The sequence below is a fragment of the Lissotriton vulgaris genome, chromosome 9 (assembly GCF_964263255.1).
Source record: "Lissotriton vulgaris chromosome 9, aLisVul1.2, whole genome shotgun sequence".
NCBI classification, from domain to species: domain Eukaryota; kingdom Metazoa; phylum Chordata; class Amphibia; order Caudata; family Salamandridae; genus Lissotriton; species Lissotriton vulgaris.
This window is the reverse complement of record NC_141697.1, coordinates 698581085-698599177: the sequence shown is the minus strand read 5'-3', so window position 1 is coordinate 698599177 and position 18093 is coordinate 698581085. Positions and strand designations below refer to the sequence as shown.

At 45.1% G+C, this 18093-nt stretch overlaps 1 protein-coding gene across 10 annotated transcripts in view; it reads right to left on the bottom strand.

Moving 5' to 3' along the window:
• The window catches only part of CLASRP (CLK4 associating serine/arginine rich protein), an 893416-nt gene extending 875542 nt beyond the window's left edge, over positions 1 to 17874 (bottom strand). For 3 of the 10 annotated variants that reach the window (XM_086938427.1, XM_086938432.1, XM_086938428.1), the window contains exon 1: positions 17762 to 17857. The gene's annotated coding sequence lies outside the window, so the exon portion shown is untranslated. Of the gene's footprint in view, positions 1 to 17757 lie in introns of all 10 variants that reach the window. The other 7 variants (XM_086938423.1, XM_086938429.1, XM_086938425.1 and 4 more) reach the window with 4 other exon arrangements.
• Positions 17875 to 18093: the final 219 nt, after the last annotated feature.

Here is an 18093-nt window from a genome sequence, read left to right as displayed (position 1 = left end):
TAGTTATCAGTGTTTATGAGCCACCTATAGGCTTATCCTCAAGCCGTATCCTGACCACTTCAGAACGTCCTCCCACATTAAAAGGGTACTGCACCTCATTGAAAAGGTCTCTCGCATCTCGGGGGAATTTATGCTACTGGCCATAGATGCAGAAAAGGCTTTTGATAGGGTTCTCTGGCCTTATCTAGAGACAAGTCCTGGTGAAATGTGGCTTTGGGGACAAATTACGCACACATATTAAACTGCTATTGCTTCACTAATGCAACGATTCGAGTGAACGGCCAGATGTCGTCCCGATTCTCCATAGGCAGAGGTGCGAGGCAGGGGTGTACTCTCCCTTCCCTATTTGCACTCTACATGTAGCCACTGGCACGGCGAATAAGACAACACCCCCTCATATCTGGGATCAAATTCGGCGGGGATACCCATACCATCAGCCTATATGCAGATTATATCCTCCTTTCCCTTCCTAACCCAATCCAAGCACTAAGGCCCCTCTTCATTGAACTCTGTGGCTTTGCACAGGCGTCAGGGTTTAAGATTAATATGGAAAAATCGACCGCCCTAGACATCTTCCCTACACCGCAAACACTAGCCCACCTCCAGGAGGAACATCCGATACAGTGGTCCACTTCAAGCATACCATACTTAGGAGTGCAGCTGGGCACTTCCATCCCTACTACTGTCACTGCCAACTACAAGAGGCTCCGTACTCATATTCGTAAAGAACTTGACCAATGGAAACATCACACTATCTTGGCTCGGCCAAATAGCGGCTACTCAAATGACCATACTCCCCTAGATTCTATACCTCTTCCAGACACTCCCATTGCGTCCACCTGCAGGCTGGATCCAGCAAACCTAATCCGATTTAGCGCACTTCATTTGGAAGGGTCGCAAACCCAGGTTCAAGCATACCATAGCAATTATACCACCGGAACAGGGTCATGATGGGGTCCCGGACTTGCAGCTATATTTTTATGCCTCACAGCTTCGCTACTTAGTAGAATGGAGTAGTATCGAATCCGAGAAGCACTGGCTGTTCTATGACCAAGCAGTAGCCGGGGTGCTTCCTCCCTAAAGCACATAGGCCGCCTAACCTATATGCTTCTTACATCACGAGCACCACGATGGAAGCTTGGGACCGCACTGCCACTGCTCACGAGCTTACGACGTTCCCCTCCCCAATCACACCACTATTTAACAATCCAGAGTTTCATCCAGGCACGGTCGCCAAGGCCTTCACACACTGGCGCCCCACTCCCTGTAAAGCGCCGGGTCATCTCTTTGACCTTGAAGGTATTATACAATTTCTGCAAATAGACAGATTACGATAGTCCAGAAACGGAGAGACTGTCCAACTTGCAGCTCAGACACTGTGCTCTCCAGCCACAAGTCAGGCCTGGCGCCCAGCGACTATTGACCGGGTACGAAAAATGGCTTGTTACCCGCTCTACTGACAAAAAATTCATTTCAGACTTCTACAAGCATTTATTGCTCACCACCACACAAACGTATAATGCAGGGCAGGCACGATGGGAGAGGGAACTGGGCCGCACACTTACACACAAGGAATGGGACAGAATGTATTACAGGGCCCGGCATTCAGCGTACCACACAGACCTCACAGAGACACTGACAAAGGTGATCACCTACTGTTACTACACGATGGAACGTCTCCATCACTTCGACCCTCGCCTGAGTGCCTTGTGCTGGAGGGGCTGTGGGGCGGTAGGTACACTGGAACATCTCTTGTGAAGCTGTGACCGCATCCAACCATACTGGTCCCAAATCATAGATGAGATAGACTCACTTCCCAGACTACATTCTCTTAGGTTTACCCAACCCATTAATATACCCAGCCAAGTCCCGAAGGGGGCGCTTGATCGCCATCGCCCTGGGGCACCCACCCAGAACATACTTGCACACTGGCGCATTGTTCAACCTCCACCACACTGTGGATGGCTACAGAGACTCTGGATGGTGTTGGGGATGGAGAAATGCACTCTCACTCTAGCGGGTAGGGGGTCAGAGTTCCCTGAGCTATGGCGCCCCTTTCTTGCGTTGCTTATCACAGAATTTAGGGAGCTGACCTGCCCTACATACCTGCGTTTACTGCGCCTAGCTGACACACATATACCACAAGCGAGCTCTTCGCGCAAGCCACATAGACCACGATGAACCTCAATGTGCCTCACATTTCTCCATTTCCCTTGTTGATGTATTTGGTATGGTGGGCTGGGGGGGGGGGGCAGGGGGGGGGAAGAGAGGGGGAGATAGTTGGGTTTCACCCCTTTTCTTTTTTCCTTTTAATGCACTGCCTCTTATAGCACTTCTGAATAATTGCTCTTACAGACCCGCTCCATGCATTTACTGTTGTAAAAACGCTAACTGTGACACTTGATGTCTGTATTACGTTGACTTTTAGAGCCGAGGGTCGTGTTTTCACCTATGCTATTTGTTCTGAAAAACAATAAAAGATTTAAACCATAAAATATTAAGATTCCTTAATAACATTCCTAAACGAGCCGAGAGTGCATCAAATGTTAAACTACCTGTTCGATCAGTAATAGAAGTCACTAATAGCGCATTCGGTTATTTAGGATGAGTATAGTGACTAAGATTAACCATCGTAACTAATACAAGTAACTAGTAGTTAGTACAACATTACAACAGTACGAAAACATTATAGTATGTCAGGTCATGAAAGGCCAAGCAACTGATCATAATGCCTAGCTGAATGGTTTTAACCAGCATGACAGCTATGATAAACCTCATCTAAGTAGCATAGTAACTAGCGGAAGAATGAGTTTGGCATAGTGACAGTGTAACATTTAAACAGCTTAGCCATGGCATCATATAGTAGGAGCAACCTGGTCTGACTAGTGTAATAACTAGCATAATAATGAGTTGGCATAGTGACTTTATACAACTTAGTTATAGAACTATATAGTAAGAGCAAGCATTTTCTAAAGCATTAAACAAGATCTAGTCATTGACTATAGACTTTGTTATCTTTCTCATGATACTCAAATTGGCTTCATGAAGATCAACGCCTTTCTGCCGAGTCTTTCTGTGTGGAACTATCCATTGTGTGGTCCTCATTGTCGTCGAGAAATTTCTTCCGCGTATCGTGGTCCGAGAAGAAGTGGGACTTGCCCTGTATCACAACTGGTTACTTAGCAGGAACCACAAATGAGAATTGGTATGCTAGAGGGATCTCAGTCTGGGACAGAGAGCGAGAACGCCTTTTCTAGTATCCACTGTTGCCTTGGAATAGTCTTGTGACATAAAGATCTTGTTGTTATTCTAGAGAACATGTTGGTCCTTCCTCATGAATGATAAGATGAGTTTGACGTGTTGGTATCTCAATGGTTTACAGACAATGGGTCTAAGGTGCCTTAGGTTCGGTAGCTTCCTTGCTGGAATCTGTGTGCCCGGTCAAACTCCAAGGGCTTCTCGAAAGGCAGCTTGGTGATTGTGGAAAGCATTTTTCAAGGAGGGTGATGCATGAACCGGTTTCATCTTCACTTCCCTCTGGCATTACAAAAATGGATGCCTGATGCTTGTGCATGCCTGACGCTTTTGCATGGCTGACGCTTGTGGGTGGCTGACGCCTTTGGATGCCTGACGCTTGTGGGTGCCTGGCGTGTGTGGGTGGCTGACGCCTTTGGATGCCTGACGCCTTTGGATGCCTGACGCCTTTGGATGCCTGACGCCTTTGGATGCCTGACGCCTTTGGATGCCTGACGCCTTTGGATGCCTGACGCCTTTGGATGCCTGACGCCTTTGGATGCCTGACGCCTTTGGATGCCTGACGCCTTTGGATGCCTGACGCCTTTGGATGCCTGACGCCTTTGGATGCCTGACGCCTTTGGATGTCTGACGCCTTTGGATGTCTGACGCCTTTGGATGTCTGACGCCTTTGGATGTCAGACGCCTTTGGATGTCAGACGCCTGATGTTTGTGGATGGCTGATGCCTTTGGATGGCTGATGCCTTTGGATGGCTGATGACGGATGTTTGTGGGTGGCTGACGCTTGTGGGTGGCTGACGCTTGTGGGTGGCTGACGCTTATGCATGCCAGACCCTTTTTGGATGCCTGACGCTTGTGGATGTCTGATGGGTGATGCTTGTGAATGCCTAGTCCTTGGACACTACTATGCTGTGTTCCAGTAGCCCATGTTTAGTGAACTCTGTCATTATGCCACCTTTTACACTTCCTTTAGCTGAAAATAATCCAAAATCTTTGAAAAGCTCGAAATTCATTAAGTTGTAAAGGTTTCCTGCATACAAATTAAATTGCAAAAGCTAAGAAGTGAGACATCTACCACCTTTTCCTCTGCTTCCCAACAATGTTCCACAAGAGCAATTTCTACCACAGTAGTTTTAGGTCTGTAAAACTGCAGTACAAGTACAAGTGCTGATCCTGTAACCTTACTCTTAGGGTAATCTTTTCACTGTTCAGTTTGTCAATAAAATACAGTGCAGATAATGTTTCTGCCAAATATGGCGCAATTGGTTTTACAAACAGTTGAGTCCTTCGGCGCACTCTGAATTATTTAATATTTAGTCTTGCTTTCCCTCAGTAATTGTTGTGCAACTTCTGCCCAGTGTTCTGTCTAAAAACACTCATATAAACTTTGATAGTTAGGATAGGAAAATATTCCGTCCTGGTTGGTGAGTGCACACTTCACTGAACATTCAAGTCTTTTCAATTTATTCTTTTTACAAAACAGTTCAAATCGTTTTTCATTAGAAATATTTATTATTCCATATTCCTTTTGATCACATTCAATGGTTTAGCTGATTGCATTGCATCAGTTTCATTTGATTGTCATATTTCCACATATACCCAATGCATTTCGGGTCTAAGATTGGACCCTTCCTCAGGGGTCTGTGAAAGGGAAAGAACAGGAAACTTAGGCTAGCCTAAATATAACATGATTTTTAGTATTTACAATGTTCTCAATATATCTCTCTTTCTAATACAGTCATAAGTAGGTGAGCAAATATATACGATCTTATCGTGAAACAGTCATGTTTTGAATGCAACAATAAAATGAATCACTGCAAATCATACATAGAAGTAGCAATTTTTGAATGCAAGACTTGGCTTGAATCGAATATTAGTGAGAAATAAAGTTTAACTGTAAATGAAAAAAACGATCGATGTGTACAATGTGGGTCCTAACTAGTATCGGGCATTAACTGGTTAGAGTGTCAAACAAGACGGTGTTTGAATGTCGGTATTGCCTTTCCGATTTCTTGCCCGTTGTGTAAACAGTAACAAAATTCAATTGCCCCTCGAGGAATCATTTGATTCAATATGATAATTTATAACAATGTCACCTCCGTGATCAATAGTTAACTTTGAGCAGGAAACAGTCACCCAATATCAATGACCAACTGTATCAAAAACAAGTTTTATTCTTGTATCAAAATATTTTTTATATTTTCTTTATACTAGGCAACATACACAAAACCCGGTTTTGTTTTGGGATCTAACTACTAAGGATAAGATACATACATGAGCAACTACATCGTCCTGATGATGGTCCTAAGGATCGTTTGGACCAAAAGGAGGACCGAAACGTCGACACTGTATCACCATTTTGCGTACATGTTGCAATTAGGATGCACACAAATACATGTATAATTGTGATTTTGTTACATATTATGGTATTTTAAAAGTCCATAATCCTGGCGAATGGTGATCTTACACGACTGCAATCAATTGTATCTTTTCAGTTTTGTGTATGTTGCCTAGTATAAAGAAAATATAAAAAATATTTTGATACAAGAATAAAACTTGTTTTTGATACAGTTGGTCATTGATATTGGGTGACTGTTTCCTGCTCAAAGTTAACTATTGATCACGGAGGTGACATTGTTATAAATTATCATATTGAATCAAATGATTCCTCGAGGGGCAATTGAATTTTGTTATTGAATATACCCAGTCCCTGGGGGATTATTGGGTGGCTCTCCATTTTCTACGTTGTGTAAACAGAGCTTAGTTAAATGAGAATACCGGCATTATCGGGGGTATAAATAACGTTCAGTCGTGGAAACTTACTTCTGTGGTTCTGCTTACGGCGTTCTCCCGTCGTTCGGAGATTGTCGATTGGATAACAAATCAGACCGGGTGTTGGAATTAAATGGGTGTCGTACGTTGAACGAGCGCGTCTAATTGGTAGACGGCCGGTCACGTGATCGGGATATATGAGCATAATCGTTCTTTACTATTTAGAGATTAATGTGTGTGATGTATGGGTATAAATACGCATGAGGATTACTAGAAAAAACTCCCGGGTCATTATAATAAATAAATAGATAAACAAAGCAATTTTAGATGTGTGCACCAATAATCGGGGTGATATTTATAATCATCTGGTAAACGAATATTAATAGTGTGGTGGTAGAATAGAACGGGTGTAATTAGATGTGGGGATCAGGATACGAAAAAGGAGGGAAAATAAAGGGAAAATAAAAATAACAATGAACATAATGTCGGCCATGTTGGATGAGGATCTTATGTTAGATGTATTTTAGGCAGTTACATGTAGAGCAGAAAAGACAAGTACATTCTTAATTTGGTGGTTACAAAAAACATGATAATGCTATTCTGTCGTTAAGACCGCTTGGGTGTAGACTTCCCAATTTTTTAATCCAGTAGTATTCAGCTCTTAGTCTTTTTCTATGTGGGTCTAAATCTTTTTGTGGTTCCATTACTTCCAGTATAGTGAATCTCAATTGTGTTATGTTATGTCCTGCTTCAGACCAATGAGTTGCCACTGTGGATTTCAAATTTTTAAGGCGAATATTGCTATTGTGTTCTGTTATTCTGATTTTTATTTTCCTTTCTGTTTGGCCAACATAAATTTTACCACAAGGGCACTTTATTCCATAAATAACATCCTTGGTATCAATGTGCTAGAGTGTCGTAAGGAGATTTTTTGTCCTGTCATTGGATGGGTAAAAATTGAGCCTTGAATTACGTTATTGCAATGTATACAGTCTTATTAAAACCAATCCGAAGAGTCCAACCTTGAGAATGGTTCCGAAAATTCACAAAAATCTATGGGACCCCCCCAGGAGACCAATAGTCTCTACATGCGGGAGTCTCCACGAACCCATAGGTCAACTGCTGGACAAGTATCTCCAACCAATGGTACAAGCGATGCGAACCTATACCAAAGACACCACACACTTCATTTCTAAACTCATGAGCTTAACTGTTGACGCAAATGACAACTTAATTTTGTGCACTGCAGATGTACGCTCACTGTACACCTCAATACCCCACTCTCTGGGTATTGAAGCAATAGAACAGTCTCTACTCAATTCTGAAATGGAGGTATCTTTTCAAACGTTCCTGATGGAACTCATGCTTTTCACACTGTACCAAAGCTACTTTAGATATCAAGATACATGGTATCAACAGCTTGTGGGAATGGCTATGGGCAATTCAGCAGCACCCGTGTATGCTAACATCTTTATGCAGCAATTCAAAGAAACCCACATATTCAATAACAAACTATGGACAGACCACCTACTACTCTTCACACGGTACATTGACGATATCTTTATCGTATGGAAAAACACCAAAGAAGAACTGCAACATCGTTTGACGGAATTCAATCATATTGATGAACATATTCAACTAACGTGGGAAATATCAGAAAAGAGTGTTAATTTCCTGGATGTTTAAGTTTCCATCAAGGGCCAAGGATTTGAAACAGATCTATTCATTAAACCAACCGACAGGAACAACATGCTTCACTGCACCAGTTTCCATGAACCAAACTTAAAGACACACTTACCATTTTCGCAAATGGCACGTGCCAAAAGAATTACATCAGACCCAGAGAAAGCCACACACAGAATCCAAGAAATTGCTACCAAATTTCAAAATAGAGGATACCCAGACAATATCATCAGAGATTCTAAACAGAAGACTACAAATACAGACAGACAAAAACTCTTACAACCCAGTGTCAAAAAACAACAGACCCGTATAGTGGTTGTTTCAAAATTTTCGACAGCTACCACCAAGTTCAAACGGATTATACACCAACATTGGTCATTATTGAATCTGGAACCGGATTTCAATCAGATTTTCATGGAACCTCCATTATTTGCGTTCACCAGAGCACGTAATCTTGGAGAACTAGTACAACACAAACCTGTTACAACTACCATCTATACAGGCACCAAACCATGCCTCAATTGCGGAAACTGCAATAGCATCATCCGAGGAAACACAATCAACCACCCAATGAAAGGTCACAAGATAAAACTACAGGTCAATGCTACATGTGACACCAGTAATGTCATCTATGCTTTAAAATGTCCATGTGGAAAACTATATATTGGTAAGAAGGAACGAAAAATCAAAACAAGACTTACTGACAACAAATCTAATATCCGTCTTAAAAATACCAAATCTGCATTGGCAGTACATTTTCATGAAGAAAAACATAACATTTCCCAAATGAAGTTCACCCTACTGGAAATGATTCCAAAATGTGAAGGTAGAGACAATACTAAATTTCTTCTCCAAAGAGAAAACACTTGGATCCAAAGACTGTCAACACAGAAGCCATTTGGTTTAAACGACAGAATCGAACTCTCTTGTTACCTATAAGGTTGCTCATGGACTGACTCAGTAATTCCTGTGTGATCGGATGATTACGCATTCATTTACCCTTTTTATTGTATATTATTCTTTGCAGTGTTTATCCTGTTATTCTCTGATTATTAAGTATCCAGTTTCTGGGTTCCGCTGATTACAATATATTTAACCACCTGTTACAGACTCCATTTCTCCCTACTCAAAACAGTATGTCATATACACTAGCTAAATCACCCCATCCCGTTCCATTGACCCTGCTCATGTTCTTTTAACTCACTACGAGCCATTGTTCACGTTTTCCCGGTCCCTTTAATTCCGAGTGAGCGTTTTTTTCACTTTGGAGATATCACGTGATTGTGCCTTTTTGAATCTCACGAAACGCGGTCAGAGGCGTTTCCGCCCGGACCCGCGTACACGATCGGAGCAATTCGCCATTTACCCACAGGTTAGTTTCACTTCGCTAGCACCTGGATACTTTTCACAGGCGCTAACCTTTTCCGTTATTCGTTAACTTAACATACTCTCCATTACCCTTTACCCACAGAACTAGGCGACACGACAAACGTGTTACACGTAAGCATGGTTCAACCAAGTTTATTTTTTTCACGGGATTTTGTTTCCATTAAGGTGAACCCACTAAATGACACTTGAACTCACAACACCCTGCCAACCTGCACAAACCGACCCCTCCCCGACTCTGTTAGCATTTAACCCATATGTTCGACAAACTGTTTTACTGTTATTTTTTCATGTTTTGTTTGTAGTGTCCTTTCCCTGATGAAGGGGTGCACGATAACCCCGAAATGCATTGGATGTGTATAAAGGATTGTGTCATGTGGTGAAAATGATCAATATTATTGAACCAATGTGAAGTTAAATCGAGGAAATTCTGATGAATAAATAACGCATTTAAACCACCACTAAAACAGCGTGAATCCTCTGTGTTTCATGGAGGCAAAATAGTGTGCATACAAGGATGGGACCAGTGGTCCACTGGCCCCACAAACTTACTGTGTTATAACGAACGTCGAGGGACGCCTGACGTTACTTGCATAGCACCTTAAATTGGAGAAACTTTTTCTTAAACCCGCTGTGCGCCAGCCCTACTAGTAATACGTCTAGATACAACAGACAGTGGCACGTTTGATGCACAAGATTTTAGTTAACAGGTTTAAAGCTATGCCCCAAATTACATAGCAGCTGCCTGTGGTGTGAGAGACAAATGTTGGGTGTGAGGAGGAGAGAGAGTGCACTGCAGAGAAAGAGGCTGAAGGAGGGAGGGCGGGGGAGATAGCGAAAGGGTGAGAGAAGAGGCATTGCACAGAGGGGGGCGGGGAAGAGCATTCCTTTGAAGTGTGAAGATTTCGGCATTGCTGTGGCAGCAGACTGCAAGCGTGTGCACTCGGCGTAATCCGCCTGGTTCAGCTTTCCTGTTTCACCTCTATATGTCTCGACATCTGCAATGCCAGAGGCATTGCCAGAGGTCGAGACCTAAACAGACAAGCATTTGCAATACAATAGGTCTCGCATTAGGAAAGTTTGAGCTATTGGTCTTGTTAACTACATTTTTTTTATTTATGTGTTTGTTTTGAAAATAGCTAAATGAATAGCTTTGTCATTTACAATGCCAATAGTTATAACTTTCGCAAATATGACACCGATAGCATTTGTAATGTAACATGTTTTGTATTTACGTGACTTAGATGTATTGATATTACAAATAACAATGGCTTTTAATTTTTTTAAATAATTAATACTTAAATAAAAGGGATTGTAATTTATAATGGCAATAGCTTAAACTTTTGTAAATAACTTTTGTGAAGATTATGTTCAGTGTATTTTATTGCGACGAAAATCCAAGAACAGAAGTGAAATATTAACATCTTTTTGTGACATTTGTAATAAAGCTTGAAACATTGAGAGAACATATTTGAACCAGTTGTTGAATGGTTGCACAGATTGATGCTGTGATGGCGCGGAGTGATGCTGTGGCGTTCAGTGATGCTGTGGTAGAGCATAGTGATGTTGTGGTGCCCCTGAGTGATGCTGTGGTGCCCCTGAGTGATGCCCCTGAGTGATGCTGTGGTGCCCCTGAGTGATGCTGTGGTGCCCCTGAGTGATGCTGTGGTGCCCCTGAGTGATGCTGTGGTAGCGCATAGTGCTGCTGTGGTATTCCAGAGTGATGCTGTGGTGGTGGTGCTGAGGGATGCTGTGGTGGTGGTGCTGAGGGATGCTGTGGTGGTGGTGGTGCTGAGGGATGCTGTGGTGGTGGTGCTGAGGGATGCTGTGGTGGTGGTGCTGAGTGATGCTGTGGTGGTGGTGCTGAGGGATGCTGTGGTGGTGGTGCTGAGGGATGCTGTGGTGGTGGTGCGGAGTGATGCTGTGGTGGTGGTGCGGAGTGATGCTGTGGTGGTGGTGCGGAGTGATGCTGTGGTGGTGGTGCTGAGTGATGCTGTGGTGGTGGTGCTGAGTGATGCTGTGGTGGTGGTGCTGAGTGATGCTGTGGTGGTGGTGCTGAGTGATGCTGTGGTGGTGGTGGTGGTGGTGCTGAGTGATGCTGTGGTGGTGGTGCTGAGTGATGCTGTGGTGGTGGTGCTGAGTGATGCTGTGGTGGTGGTGCTGAGTGATGCTGTGGTGGTGGTGCTGAGTGATAATCTGGTGGTGCTGAGTGATAATGTGGTGGTGCTGAGTAATAATGTGGTGGTGCTGAGTGATGCTAGGGTGGCGCTGAGTGATGCTAGGGTGGTGCAGTGGGGGTGCTGAGTGATGCTGGGGTGGTGCTGAGTGATGCTGGGGTGGTGCTGAGTGATGCTGGGGTGGTGCTGAGTGATGCTGGGGTGGTGCTGAGTGATGCTGGGGTGGTGCTGAGTGATGCTGGGGTGGTGCTGAGTGATGCTGGGGTGGTGCTGAGTGATGCTGGGGTGGTGCTGAGTGATGCTGGGGTGGTGCTGAGTGATGCTGGAGTAGTGCTGAGTGAGGATGTGGTGATGCTGAGTGGTGCTGAGTGATGCTGGGGTGGTGCTGAGTGATGCTGGGGTGGTGCTGAGTGATGCTGGGGTGGCGCTGAGTGATGCTGGGGTGGCGCTGAGTGATGCTGGGGTGGCGCTGAGTGATGCTGGGGTGGCGCTGTGGTGGTGTTGAGTGGTGCAGTGGGGGTGCTGAGTGATGCTGTGGTGGTGCTGAGTGGTGCTGTGGTGGTGCTGAGTGGTGCTGAGTAGTGCTGTGGTGGTGCTGAGTAGTGCTGTGGTGGTGCCGAGTAGTGCTGTGGTGGTGCCGAGTAGTGCTGTGGTGGTGCCGAGTAGTGCTGTGGTGGTGCCGAGTAGTGCTGTGGTGGTGCCGAGTAGTGCTGTGGTGGTGCCGAGTAGTGCTGTGGTGGTGCCGAGTAGTGCTGTGATGGTGCCGAGTAGTGCTGTGGTGGTGCCGAGTAGTGCTGTGGTGGTGCTGAGTAGTGCTGTGGTGGTGCTGAGTAGTGCTGTGGTGGTGCTGAGTAGTGCTGTGGTGGTGCTGAGTAGTGCTGTGGTGGTGCTGAGTAGTGCTGTGGTGGTGCTGAGTAGTGCTGTGGTGGTGCTGAGTAGTGCTGTGGTGGTGCTGAGTAGTGCTGTGGTGGCGCTGAGTGATGCAGGGGTGGCGCTGAGTGATGCTGGGGTGGTGCTGAGTGATGCTGGGTGGCGCTGAGTGATGCTGGGTGGCGCTGAGTGATGCTGGGTGGCGCTGAGTGATGCTGGGGTGGCGCTGAGTGATGCTGGGGTGGCGCTGAGTGATGCTGGGGTGGCGCTGAGTGATGCTGGGGTGGCGCTGAGTGATGCTGGGGTGGCGCTGAGTGATGCTGGGGTGGCGCTGAGTGATGCTGGGGTGGCGCTGAGTGATGCTGGGGTGGCGCTGAGTGATGCTGGGGTGGCGCTGAGTGATGCTGGGGTGGCGCTGAGTGATGCTAGGGTGGCGCTGAATGATGCTAGGGTGGCGCTGAATGATGCTAGGGTGGCGCTGAGTGATAATGGGGTGGCGCTGAGTGATGCTGGGGTGGCGCTGAGTGATGCTGGGGTGGCGCTGAGTGATGCTGGGGTGGCGCTGAGTGATGCTGGGGTGGCGCTGAGTGATGCTGGGGTGGCGCTGAGTGATGCTGGGGTGGCGCTGAGTGAATGCTGGGGTGGCGCTGAGTGATGCTGGGGTGGCGCTGAGTGATGCTGGGGTGGCGCTGAGTGATGCTGGGGTGGCGCTGAGTGATGCCAGGGTGGCGCTGAGTGATGCTAGGGTGGCGCTGAGTGATAATGGGGTGGCGCTGAGTGATAATGGGGTGGCGCTGAGTGATGCTGGGGTGGCGCTGAGTGATGCTGGGGTGGCGCTGAGTGATGCTGGGGTGGCGCTGAGTGATGCTGGGGTGGCGCTGAGTGATGCTGGGGTGGCGCTGAGTGATGCTGGGGTGGCGCTGAGTGATGCTAGGGTGGCGCTGAGTGATGCTGGGGTGGTGCTGTGGTGGTTCTGGCTACACAGGCCCTTACTGCCTCTATGTGCTCGAAATCCCCAGCCTTTCCCTATCTGTTTCCAGTTACCTGTATCCTAATGCGACCAATGATGGTGAAGGTCGAACATTCTGATAAGACAATGACTTTAAAAGCGTAGGCTGTGCCTGTATCTCTCCCGACTCCCATGGGTCCTGCTACAGGACTTGTGTTTTCATAAACATTAGGTATAACCCTATATTGTTTTTTGTTGACTAACGAGGAAAACAGTGGAGGGGCCATTCACGCATTTCATAAACATTACATTCCTTGGTCCAGCTATCTGAGCCCAGAGAAACGTCACGGGCAAATAGTATACATATTTACTAAACACCACGAGAATATTGCTTCAGTGACTACCGAATAATCAAACAACTGAACCGCTGAAGGTATTTATGCACGTGTATGTATGTGTGTGTGTGTGTGGATACGTATAGGCATGGGTGTACATGCAAGCATATCTGTGTATATGTGAGCATGTTTTAGTGTGTGTGTGTGTGTGTGTGTGTGTGTAAGTATGTACGGGCATTTGTGTGCTCGTATGTATTTTGTGTGGTGGCGTTTGTGTGTAGGGGTTTATGTGTATTTGGTGGTTTGTGAATGTTTGTGTGGGTGTAATCTTTGCTTATTTGTGTGGTTGCGTGTGTGAGTGGGTATATTTGCTAATGTACGTATGTCTGTGTGCATATTTATGTGGTTGTGCAGGTAGGTGTGTATATGGAAGCTTATGAATGTGTGCGAATGTATATTTGCATAGCTGCGTCTGTGCGTGTGGATATATTTGCATGGGTACCAAGTGTATTGTTGTGGTTGCATTTGCGCGTTTCGCAGAGTAGGTGTATTAATGTGGTTATTTGTGTCTGTGAGGCGTCTGGTTTATTTGCTTGCCCAGATACGTGTATTTGAGTAGTTGCGTCTGTGTGTGTAACTGTGTATGTATATTTGGGTAGTTGCGTGTGCGTTTGTTTGTGTGGTTGGTTGTTTAGGTGTGTGTCTTTTTTGCGTGGTAGATGTGTATCTTAGATGTTGCACGTGGGAGCATTTGTTCGTGTGCATTCATGTGGCTGATTTGTTTGTACGTGTGTGTACACAGACAGAAGACAACTGTGGTGCACTGAAACCAAACAAAAGAGGGCATGTATTCATGAAAGGGCAAAGGCAGAAAGGCAAAGCCGGCAATTATCCCAGTCTTCCCGAGGTACAATCCTCGCAGGTTTAAATGCATTATGTTGTAGCTTATAGTGGGTTTTTCAAGTAAATTCCAACTTCTGTTGAATCGTCTATTTCAGAACACACTCTTTCAGTCACTTGAGAAGCAGCGGGGGAGATAACGACAGTAGAGAGAGTGAGAAAGAGAACAAACAAGAGAAAAGGCGAGAGACCGGAGAAGACGTGACAATACGAAGAGAGAGCTAAAGAGAGGAAGGATAGAAGGGGAGGGGAGATGAAAGAGAAAGAATGAGGATGAAAGGGAGAATAGAGCGGGAAGTAGGAAAGAATAGTGTGGAGAGAGAAAGAAAAAGTGTGAGATAGCAAGAGAAAACGATAGGGGTGACAGAAGTAAACATAGAAAAGAAGCAGACGAGAAAAGAAATAAAGGGGTGAGAGAAAGAATAAATAAAGAAGGGGTGAGGGACAGAGATTAGATAAAGTCAGTCCTAAGAAGTCAGCCTTAGGGGCCTGGCAGGGGTGAATTAGGAGGGGAGGAGAAGGGAGGCTGAGCGTGCGCTTGGAAAGCTTCACGCTTCAATGCCTGAGGCCGAGCGCACACTGGGGAAGCTTCAGATGCCTGTGGGAGGGAGGCTGATGGCTTTGATGTGGACGCGCGTTCCGCACGAGTGCACCACATGAACTGGACGCAATCCGCGGTGGTTTCAGAGCTTGGTTTGCCCTCTATACTCTCGTCTATTTATCCCTTACGGGATAGAATTGTCGAGACCTAATAAAGGGAGTGTGGACGAGATGTATGTGGAAACCAGACAAATTGGGTAAACAAGGAATGAGATGAGTGAAGAGAACCGGGAAAAGCAGATTTTGGAGCGCAAGAAAGGAAAATTATGCAAGTGGAAAGAGGGGGTGGGGGGAAACTGACCTAGAGGCTAGAGTAAAAGGGGAGAGAGAAGAAATTGGAAGGGAAAGACAGGAAATGAAAAGCAATTGGTGAGGGGAGAGCAAAGAGTAGGAAGAAAAACAGGCAGTGCATGAAAGGAGTATGGAGAGGAGGAAAGGAGGGAGGTAAAAAGTAGATCAAGAAAAGCAGCTACTGAGGGAGAGCGAGAAAGTGTACACCTCTGCCTCCTAATGTATAGTGATACAATATCTGAATATGATGATAGACAACTATCTTTCCTGGGCCAGTCTCATCTAATGTATAACTCTGCTGACCAAGAAACACAGTAGTGACTCTTTCATTGTGCTATTAAATACTGTTTTGGGCTTCAGAATAGTTATTCTGGATTATAAATAATAAAGCGTCAGTCATACCATCAAGATTACGTTTTACTGGAGAACCACATTCTGACATTTCATGACACATAACATGACCAGGCTTTGAGACACAAACTCCCACTGGCACCTCTTTCGAAATTAAGTGCCACATTCAACCACTTTCAGATAGGCTCCCACAAACACACTTTTACATTAATAAAGCATGAAATTCAACTGAGCTTGCCCCACTGGTGTTGAGAGGTGAGCTCACACACCGCTCAATAGACGTGGGCGAGCCACTAACAGCTCAGGGTGAAGTCCTCTTGGAACCCCGAACCTCAATGACCTGAGCTTTCACAGGAGATGTGGTCTAGTGGCTAGAGATGCACATGGGGAACCAGCAGCGGCGAAGCCAATGAGTCATGAGCTCCAGTGCAATAAAGCAAGTGCCCCCCCCCCAGCTGATGTTTGAATTGTAATATAAAGAAATAATCACGACTCAAAATAAACATGTTCAAATTCTCACAGCATCAGAATAATAAAGCAGGAGACGCATACAAGACCAGTCATTTACAATACTTGTTGCTTCAGAACACTTCCCAACTTCAAACCTCCAGAGCCTCAGAATACTGAAAAACAACTCACTGCATCACAACCAATGGAAAGCTACTACATCAAGACACTAGCAGTAACACAGCACTCAAAAGGTGGAAACGAACATCAAAACTCCGGAGGTAAAACATGTCCATCCTTAACCTCTAGTGCGTTCGTTCCAGTGCCTTTCACAGACTCCAAAGTCAAACTTCAAAGTGCCCGTAGCGCCTAATTGCACACTAGTTTGAAACGTAAGCCACTTACAAGAAAATATACTCCGAAACAAACAAATGCACTCTGATGGTTGTATACACACACAGTTCGCACACTCGAAACAAGTATTTCCTTTTAAGTATGCACCAAGACGCACAAACTGTAACAAAAGCATGAGCGCAAATGTGTACAAACGTTTTTAGTAAACATATACCCTCGCGCACACAAAAATGGTCTCCATACTGTAGGAGCTACTACCATGCACACACAACTTTATAATCTTGTATTGTACAGAAAACTCCACATTGTTAGTTGTGCCGCGTACTAGCATGCATGTAAAACTGTTCTACGCAAAGTCCAGAATGAAGCTATGTTCGTTGGTCTGGTCAGAAACCCCTACATAAATTCAACTTCACCTACACGCATTTGACCACACATGTATAGCATATGCACTTGTACGAACAGCCAGTTTTGTATTTACACATACTACCTTAGTAACGTACTCATAGCGCTGCAGATAATTACCAGGAAAATACAGTGAGGGGACTCGCCAGATCCCGAAGCAGTGACACGTACAAATGCAACAAGCCTTGGCCACTTAAAATAAAAAAAGCCTATATTAACCCGAGCCCAGGTGAGTTTTCCACACCTAACACACACACTACCTTTGGTACAACCCTAAATTCATTGCGGTCTGCTATGTAGGGAGGTGTACTCACATCTCAGTGCTCACAAAGAATGAAATAGTGTTAAGTAAAAGGACGCATTGATGTGGTAGGCTGAGTCTGCACAGAACTAGTTTGCTTCGCTTTGCTCTTTATAGCAGGTTAACTGTCCAAAACATTAACAGAACTAGCTCCCGTTTTTTCAAACCATTGACCAAAATGTAACTTTCTTTTGTCTTTTAAAAACACTCGATTTCCCTATCCAGCCTGAAAGGAAATGTTTATTTTTCCTGTCTAAGACAGACCTGCACTTAGAAAATCACCCATTTTGGTCACTATAGCACTTAAAGAAAAAATGAAAGTAAAAAAAAAAAAATGGAATCTGCGAGGGATTTTACCCCTCTAAAGTTACTGCTAACACTATACACCAGCAACTTCAATTGTCCCTGCGAGAATTTAGCCCTGTACACATGACTACATGTTTACACATTTACAGTTTGCGCCGTTTGTTTGTGTCCCGTTGAGTATTTGAAAAACAACTCCTTTAATCGAACAGCAGAAGCCAAAAATCTCCATCCAAAACAGAAATCAATAATTAACCGGATCGTCCTCCTGGAGATGATAATCTGATCTTCGCGTTCTTAGCTTATAAAATATTTTCTCAACCACGCACTCAAGGTCTGTCTGCGCGCAGAAAACGAAAAGCACAAGAAACGCCATACCCACACTTTAAAAGACCACAATGTCTCTCCACCATCTCCCTCTCTCGCAGTTCGCAGCGTAGACCAAACGGGGAGGCTTTGCAGGTAAGGTAACTTCCGGTGCAACCAGAAGTGCGTAAGAGTCATGCTTGTCAACCAGCTCTCGGTTCCGGCGCCACCGGAAGTGCGTGAGACCAGCTTTTTTTTCCCTTCAATTTTAACAGCGCGAACTCGACCCGAAGGTATCGGAGAGCTTTTCAAGAGCACCAATTGCATACGGATTTTTTTTAGGCAAGGGGAGTTTAAGTGATTTGCACAGAATCAAAGAATGTTTGAGCGAACGCCGAGACTCGAACC